The following is an 8,867-nucleotide window of genomic DNA, read 5'->3' on the forward strand; positions in this document are numbered from 1 at the left end:
CGCTGATATTTAGTTATCCTTTTGTCCCAAAGTCCGCTTGCCGAGTCGAATTTAGTCGCGGACGCTAGCTCTCGGCATCTCGAAAACGCCACGCTGATATTTAGTTATCCTTTTGTCCCAAAGTCCGCTTGTCCATAATGTTTGAACGAAACAACAGAAGCGTGAGCGTGCCGCTAGACGTAACGCAGTTGTCCACGTCTGTCACCATGGTTACTATGGCAGTACGAGCGGAAACAGGGATAACGCTTATGTTACGTAATTGACAGGCGACAAGTGAACAGAGACGAGCCATTATTTAAAATTGGAATTTCTCTGAAATTAAATATCTTTGGGAACTTTTGGGATAGTGTAAGTACACAACTGCAGGAAATATATCACACTGTGAAAGTGATTTTTGGATATTTTATTACAAAAATCTTACATATTGTAGCTTTAAATGGCCCTGGGATTCAAAATTGCCGTTTTAATGGGTTTCAATGGGGACATTTTTGTCTTTAAGGTCCCGAGTGGAACTATTTTGTGTTACTAGTCCAAAATCTATTTATTAAAGGAAATGCGGGTGGAAAAGTAAAATTCCAGTAAAAATACACACCTGTACCAAAACGTATGAAGCTGACACTAACACAAGCAAAATTATTAAAAAAAGAAAACTGAAAAAGACACAAATGTCCATTAGGTTTCAGTGTTTCTGCATCAGTGAATGAGTTTGAGTCCAGCTCAAAAACAGCTTTGAAAACAGACATTATTTATGCATTATTTTCAGACCAGGCCTTCATATTGACACCCTCCGGGTCCTCATGTAATTGAAAGCAAGCAAGAGACTTCTAAAAGAAAAGTACAGTAAAGTTGTTACTGCAATGTACCAGCAAAACGTGTTGAAACTAAAATCTGAGTTCGTTTACCTCATCATTAAGACCAGAGGTGGACAAAGTACACAACTTTCTTACTTGAGTTAAAGTACACATACTACTGGTCAAATGTTACTAGTAATATTAGTAAAAGTTGTACATTTTTACTTAATTAAAAATACACAAGTACTCGTTTTTAAAATTACTCAAGTATCAAAAGTAAATGTCAATGCATTGTTTTAATATAGTTGCATTGTTGTATCTAATACTTACAGTATCTTATGCCTCTGAATCCATTCCCACTCATATCAATATCACATTTATTTCTAGAAGACAGTTCCAGTAGTGGGACTGAATGTGAGATTGGATAAGTGGCGTCCACAATGGTTTCGGACACACAAATGGCTGTTCCTTCAAATAATGCCCTATTTAAAGTTTTTTTGTTGTTGTTATGTTAGCCTTACTGTTATCTACAAGCTAGTGTGCTCCAAAACAATGACAAAATTCGCACCCTCTGGGGTCCTTCATTTCAGAGTCACACTCAGGACCTTCGGGTCCAAATGGGCCGGAGGGGTGGGATTCATATTTATTAAAAGAAAATCATCATTTTTTTTTTATTGTTTTTTATAATATTTTTTCTTTTCTTTTTTGGTGTTTTGAGATAATTTTATGATTTATAATTAATATTTATGCAATAAATATGACCCATTTTCCCCCAATTTTCCCCCCATTTAATATAATAGAAAATTATTTTAAATTATTTTTATTTTTTTTAAAGCTGTATTTCATTTTAGAGTCAAGCCTGGACCTCATGAAAGCAATTTTTGAAATGAGATGGATGCCATCTGGTGGACAAACTGAGCATTTTAAAAATGCAAAACACATATGAAATCTGAATTTTTTAGTTTGTTTATGTATAAAAGTGTGTTTGTGTGTGTGTGTGTGTGTGTCTATGTGTCTGTTTTGCACTCTTGATGTTTTATAGATTCACCCCTTCACTGTTGTGTGCTTTTTTCTGGATCGTGGCTGATTTGTAGATTGTACGCACAAAAAAACTCGGTATTTTCACATTTTTGCCAATTTCCCATTCATTTCCTATGCCGGGTTCATTTGGACCCGAAGGTCCTGAGTTTGACAAATTTTTTTACAACCACTTTGATTATTCAAATCCTGTCCCCACTTTTTTTGGGTGTTCATATACCAAGTAACAAAAAAGTCACCAAATTTCAGACCATTCCGATGAAGCTATGATTTAAAAAAAAAAAATATTTAAATGTTTCGGGCCGAAGGACCGACGTTGAAAATGAAAATCAGGTTGATTTCAGAATCCAACGTCAGATTGACTTTCATTTCCAAGCAAAATCATCCACTGTTACTATTTCTACTCAAAGACCTTGACCGAAATGTAGTGGAGAACGATATTTGTCTTTCAAATGTAGTGAAGTTGAAGTAAAACGTTTCCAGAAAAAAATCCTACTCAAGTACAGTATAGTGTAGGCTACTTAAGTAAATGTACTTTGTTACTGTCCACCTCTGATTAAGACGTAATCTATAAGTTTGACTGTCATTTAGATTCAATCCCTACGGGTTTTAACATCTAGAGGTTGAAAAACTTGAGACTTGATTCCTGCCTACAAGACGAAGGCTTCTCCGAGGACAAGGACGGGGCTTTACTGTGCGGCGGAGCGATGCGTGCCGGGTCAAGTGCGCTCAGGAATACAAGGGAAATGAAGGAAATATGAATCTAGGTCATGGGGATTCGTTTAAGAGTTCTTACCACAGCAGGAAGATCCAAGGAAATGCTGTGATTGCAGAAGAAAAAAGGTTAGCATGCTGTTGCGTAGTGTGTCAACACCAAACTTCCTCAACGGGAGACCTGTCCGCGGTGACACCGGCGCGACTCGCCTCATGCTCCCGAACCCGGTTATTTATAGCCCCGGGCAGCCACACTGAATAATAAAAGAGTCTGGAGACTGGATAGTGTGCAAACGGTTGAATAACCAATGCATTTTTATTCATGTACCCTTAAATTAATTCCCAGTCCTCTTTTGCGAGATTATCAGTTTAAGTTCATATTTAGATTTGGAAGAAATTGGTATTTTCTCTCTCTCTCTCTCTCTCTCTCTCTCTCTCTCTCTCTCTCTCTCTCTCTCTCTCTCTCTCTCTCTCTCTCTCTCTCTCTCGATATTGAACCCTTTAAAAGCCCTGAAATTGGACCTTTGGGGACAAAATGCAATCTGTGAGAGCCATTTGGCAGCGAAAATGCTCATATTCGAAAGCCAAGCGCACAAAAAAATAACATGATTGTGTGAAAAATGCCTAGTGGATGACCTTTGTTGAGCAGATCCATAATTAACCGTAAGTTGTCATCAGCGCTTGAGGTAAGAGAGCACCATGACACGAAAGAGTAGCTGTATGAATGGGAGTGTATTGTTGTGTTGGTAAACAGCAGGTGAAAGATGCCCAATTCTCACTCGCAATGGGGGGGCTGTCAGTTGGTTGGTGGGCGTTCAAACTGGACATAGAAATGTGTCAACACAATAGCATTCAGCTGGACTTTCAATGCAATTTGCAGCAAGACAGACAACAAAAGGCTGTGATGTTCTTTCGCTTCAGCTGGCAACATTGGAAGTGCACACACAACTTAAACAAGCACAGTGACACTATGGATTATATATATATATAACATCATAATCAACTATGGCTGGGTCATACATCGAAAATTAGCGATGTTATCCTTATATCTTTGCAGATGACAAAAGATTAGTGAATGTTGTATTAATCATGATAATGTTAAAAGTTATGCTTATAAAGACAGTAAGCCAATTTTACTCCCCGTTTTCCAATCACATGCAAGTCTGTTGAGTGCGTGAACGAAATGGCCAATCAGAGGCGTTCGAGTTAGTCAGTGGTGCAACCAGTCAAAACGCTCAAGGCTTTATTCAGCACGCGCTTTGAATAAAGGGTTAATTTAGCACTTGCTGTGTGAACATAACAAAACAAAAAAATCATGGACATGATATGAAAAGGTTAAATGGTCCTGAAAAAAATAATAGTCACACTTGTGCTCCTCGGGGCGTACTGGAAATTAATTTCCTCTAGTGGAAGCGGTTGGTACTGCGCCCAAACTAAATCTTATTGAAAGCTAATTATTTGAGATATCAACCTCAAATTTGCAACACAACTTATTTAGATTTATGGCTTTGATTTTCTTGCAGTTTTAGAGTAAAATATGTTTGGGAAAATATGCATTTCATATAAAAATTAAAAATAGTATTAACAATAAACTTAAAATGCTATAAAGTTTTTTTTTAAAGTTCATTTATGTAAACTGAACTTTTCACTTCAGCCAAGTGTCATCTTTAAAAAGAGACCAAACTTCAGATCCAAAGCATTCAAGATTTACGAGTTTAAGTTTGAAATTTTATTTCGAGGCATATGCTTAAAAAGTGAATAAATGTATTATGACTACTAAATAAATATAATTTAGTACCATAAAATCCCCTAAACATACTAAATATGAAATAAAAAACATTATCAAATTAAAACATAGTACATTAATTTCATTGAAATAAATCAATCATAAAAAATTCCCATTTTTGAGAGATTAAGAGGGGTTGAGATATATTTTTATTGCAATATCGTGGTACAAATTATGATGTCGAATACTACAACAGTGCTACGCATTACAACAACGATGATACCCCAACAGTAGGAAGTCTTTGACTTAGTACATGTTTGTGTATAATATTTGATGTACTTTATGCCAGGCATGCAGTGATGAATAGCACACACTCCTCCGATGTTTACTTCTATGAGCCAGAGTCGTCCAGTGCACAGCACTTAACACACTCCGGCTATCAGCGCAGTGTGTGTGGGTGTTCAAACCGTGGGTGTGTGGGAGACGGCCAGCGTTTGTGTGATGGGGGTGGGTGGGTGGAAGAAAGAGAGAATGAAAGAGAGAGAGAGAGAGAGAGAGGCTCTAGGCGATGGGGTTTCTACTGCAGGCAGAGGTGCACTAATGACTGAGAGACAGTGGGAACAGCAGAGATTGAGGAGTGTGTGTGTGTGTGTGTGTCTGGTACAAACACACTCACACCGAAACCCTTTCCTCTGGAACAGCCAAGACCAGCTGTTGATCTATCCTTCCTGTCGCTGGCTGTGCAAAAAACATATTATTCGTTTTCAGAGGCGTTGCAGAAAACAACTGTTGAGGTCAGAACGAGAAAGTAAAAATCATCAATAGAGATCAAACATGCAAAAGCTGTAGTTTAGGCTCGCGGCGCGCTCTAGTGGTGAAATGGGTTTTGGTGTTTTAAGTGCCAGCTTCCTAACAAGGTGAAATAAAAAATAAATTCAAAAAAATTCAAAAAAAAATGTTGGGTTAACAACGAGTAACCCAGCCATGGGGAGATATAGCACCTTCCCAACTTGTGGGTTATTTTAACTTATTGAGTTGGGTTGAGAGAAATCCAACAGTTAGGTTAACTATTTATATATGACAATATTTGAATAAATTAAATACAGTTTTCAAATGCAGATTGTTTATTTGTACAAAACTATAACAATATGTCTCAACAAATTTATTTTAAAATTAGAAACTAAGTATTGGAGAGTCTAGAATTTAATGTAAATGTACATATAATGTGTGCATAAATTCAAAATACACAAGTGTACAATAAAACATGTTGTTACCCAACAGCCGGGTTATTACTAGAACCATTTTAAAAACATTTTTGGAAAACACTCCCAACGTTTTTTTTTTTTTTTTACTGTGTACACAAGGTTTGCTTTAGATTTGATTCAGTGTTCAGAATTTCTTTGAAAGTGTTTTCAGAGAAATGGGTTGTGGGTAATGAGTGCAGAATATATTAGTGATGGACACACGAGTGATGCAACGCTGTTTGTGGCACAATATTGCAATGCCTTCGTTTAACAGCATTCTAGTTGCTTTTGGTGCATCTGTATTTCAAACCAAACATGACAATTTGTTGAATTATTCATATCTGCAACATCTGATTCTCTGATATGTATACACCGCTGAATAATTCATGCATCAGGCTTAGGTTGAATGTCCTGTAGATCGTGTCACATATCAGCCAGACATGTTTTTACACATATATTATCTCCAAATACTGATTTGAAAACTTTCCTGGTGTTACAGCCATTTTATGAAAGTACAAACCAAACAAGTCACCCGAGTCTTCTCCGGCAGGACATTAAGTCCTGTTTCGTTTCATTCATCTAAAGAGTTCAACTTCAAAAACCTGTAAACATTTTTTTTTTTAACTTCAGAGCAAATTTGACAACCCGACTAGAGATGCACCGATACTACATTTCTCCACCGATACCGATCATTCAGGATGATATTGGCCGATAGTTTTATTTTTCTTAAGAAAAAAACAAAATCTCTCCCAAATAATGCTGCAAACGATTCAGGGAACCTCTCATTGTGGTACACTATAATATTAGCAGAGCCGGACAGTAACGGAGTACATTTACTTCAGTACAGTACTTATGTATAATTTTGAGGGATCTGTACTTTACTCGAGTATCATTTTTGGGGAGTACTCATGACTTTACTCAAGTACATTTGAGAGGCAAATATTGTACTCTTCACTCCGCTACATTTCTATCCATAACCGCGGCAAATATTGTACTCTTTACTCCGCTACATTTCTATCCATAACCGCGGCAAATATTGTACTCTTTACTCCGCTACATTTCTATCCATAACCGCGGCAAATATTGTACTCTTTACTCCGCTACATTTCTATCCATAACCGCGGCAAATATTGTACTCTTTACTCCGCTACATTTCTATCCATAACCGCGGCAAATATTGTACTCTTTACTCCGCTACATTTCTATCCATAACCGCGGCAAATATTGTACTCTTTACTCCGCTACATTTCTATCCTTAACCGCGGCAAATATTGTACTCTTTACTCCGCTACATTTCTATCCATAACCGCGGCAAATATTGTACTCTTTACTCCGCTACATTTCTATCCATAACCGCGGCAAATATTGTACTCTTTACTCCGCTACATTTCTATCCTTAACCGCGGCAAATATTGTACTCTTAACTCCGCTACATTTCTATCCATAACCGCGGCAAATATTGTACTCTTCACTCCGCTACATTTCTATCCATAACCGCGGCAAATATTGTACTCTTTACTCCGCTACATTTCTATCCATAACCGCGGCAAATATTGTACTCTTTACTCCGCTACATTTCTATCCATAACCGCGGCAAATATTGTACTCTTCACTCCGCTACATTTCTATCCATAACCGCGGCAAATATTGTACTCTTTACTCCGCTACATTTCTATCCATAACCGCGGCAAATATTGTACTCTTCACTCCGCTACATTTCTATCCATAACCGCGGCAAATATTGTACTCTTTACTCCGCTACATTTCTATCCATAACCGTGAGTTCCCGTTACTACGTCTAAAAAAAAAACTTAAAAAAAGGAAAAAAAGAAAAATCTCGGAAACCCTCAATTTGTTGTTTCCCTCTCAAACGTGATTGGATTGTGCAGGCGCCACTGATTGGGACAGCCTATCAGCAATCACCTTCAGATTTCCGCCAAAGTTCTCCATGGTCAGATTTTATATTACACATTAATGTAAGCCAAGCATTTGCTTTGATGTTGTTGAGTATGCGGTGTGTTTAACACAGTCAGGTTCAAATGTGGCAGTGGCGTAGCCAAGAGGGATTTCTGATTACTTAAAAAAAAAAAAAAAAAAAAACTTTAGGAGGCAAAATATTTTTTACTGATTGTGTGAATTACACTGCGCAAACCAAAGTAGGCTACTACCCAGCGGGTGAAGAAGGGTTGGCGCTCAGTCTCACTCTCCACAGTACATAAAATATTTGTTTTATTTAATTTTTTGGGTTTGCATTTATGAGGAAAAAACAATGTTATGGAAGTGTTCTCCGTTACGGACGTGAGCGCAATGAAAGCGACGTAAATATGCTTTAAAACTTACACAGAGACATCAAACAGAAAACACAAAACCTTTCTTTAACCTGAATTTCGTTTTGCATTAATTGTATCTTAATTTTAATCAATGTTTCATCAACCAATTGCCTGGATTTAATAAGAAGTAAATATAGCAGACGATAGATAAGAAATGGAATCGCCAGCGAGTGAACTGGAGCTTGTCTCATAAATGAACCGAAACTCAGCCTATTAGGTAGCCTACTTGCCTCACAGACATGCCTACTTTTAAACAGAACAATTCAAAACGAAAGAAAACACTTGTTTATTAATAAACAATTAAAATGTCTCCTTGCTATATTTTACATATTCATAATCATTACTTTTGCCGCCGGTTCTTAGTGACAGCTTTTAGGTGCTTTGTTGGCAGCGTCCCAATTCGCCTACTTATACTACGACCTAAAAGTATGTACTCTTTTTGTGAATAAAAAGTACATACTTATGAGTGTGTAGCAAAAGAGTAGGCAAGCTTCGGGACATACTACTTCGTCATCTTTAACAGACAGCTCTGTCGCGTGCGTCCAGCCACCGTAAACTGCCCTGTCAATCATCTTTTCACAGTTAAAATCCTCCATTCAATCTAATTTAATTTCCTACCGTTTCGGAGAGAAATGTTGTGGCACCTTGGTCTGCAGCCGTGGGTCATTAATGCGGTGACTCTCCTCATGTGTTTGCAATTTGAATGTAATGATGCATTTAAAAGTCAATGGCTAAACGTATCTTTAAAAAGTTCACAACGCTGCTGCAGATGCAATATAATGTAGACAACATTGAATAAATAATTTTTCGTAATGTTAGATATTGATAATTACCCACTCAAACCCCTTTATCTAAACCTTTCTACATAACCACCGGACTCGCGCGTCCTCCATGTCTGTAGTTTTTTTTAACACTTTTCACTCGTGTTTGTAGTTCTAATCGAATCCTCGTCCAACGCGCGATGGGTTGTGGGCAATATCAGCCGTTAGATTGCGCATCGATCTGCACTTCGGATTCTGACCGG

Source organism: Siphateles boraxobius, unplaced genomic scaffold (assembly GCF_051911475.1).
Source record: "Siphateles boraxobius isolate OS27281-9 unplaced genomic scaffold, OSU_SipBor_1 13, whole genome shotgun sequence".
Taxonomy (NCBI): domain Eukaryota; kingdom Metazoa; phylum Chordata; class Actinopteri; order Cypriniformes; family Leuciscidae; genus Siphateles; species Siphateles boraxobius.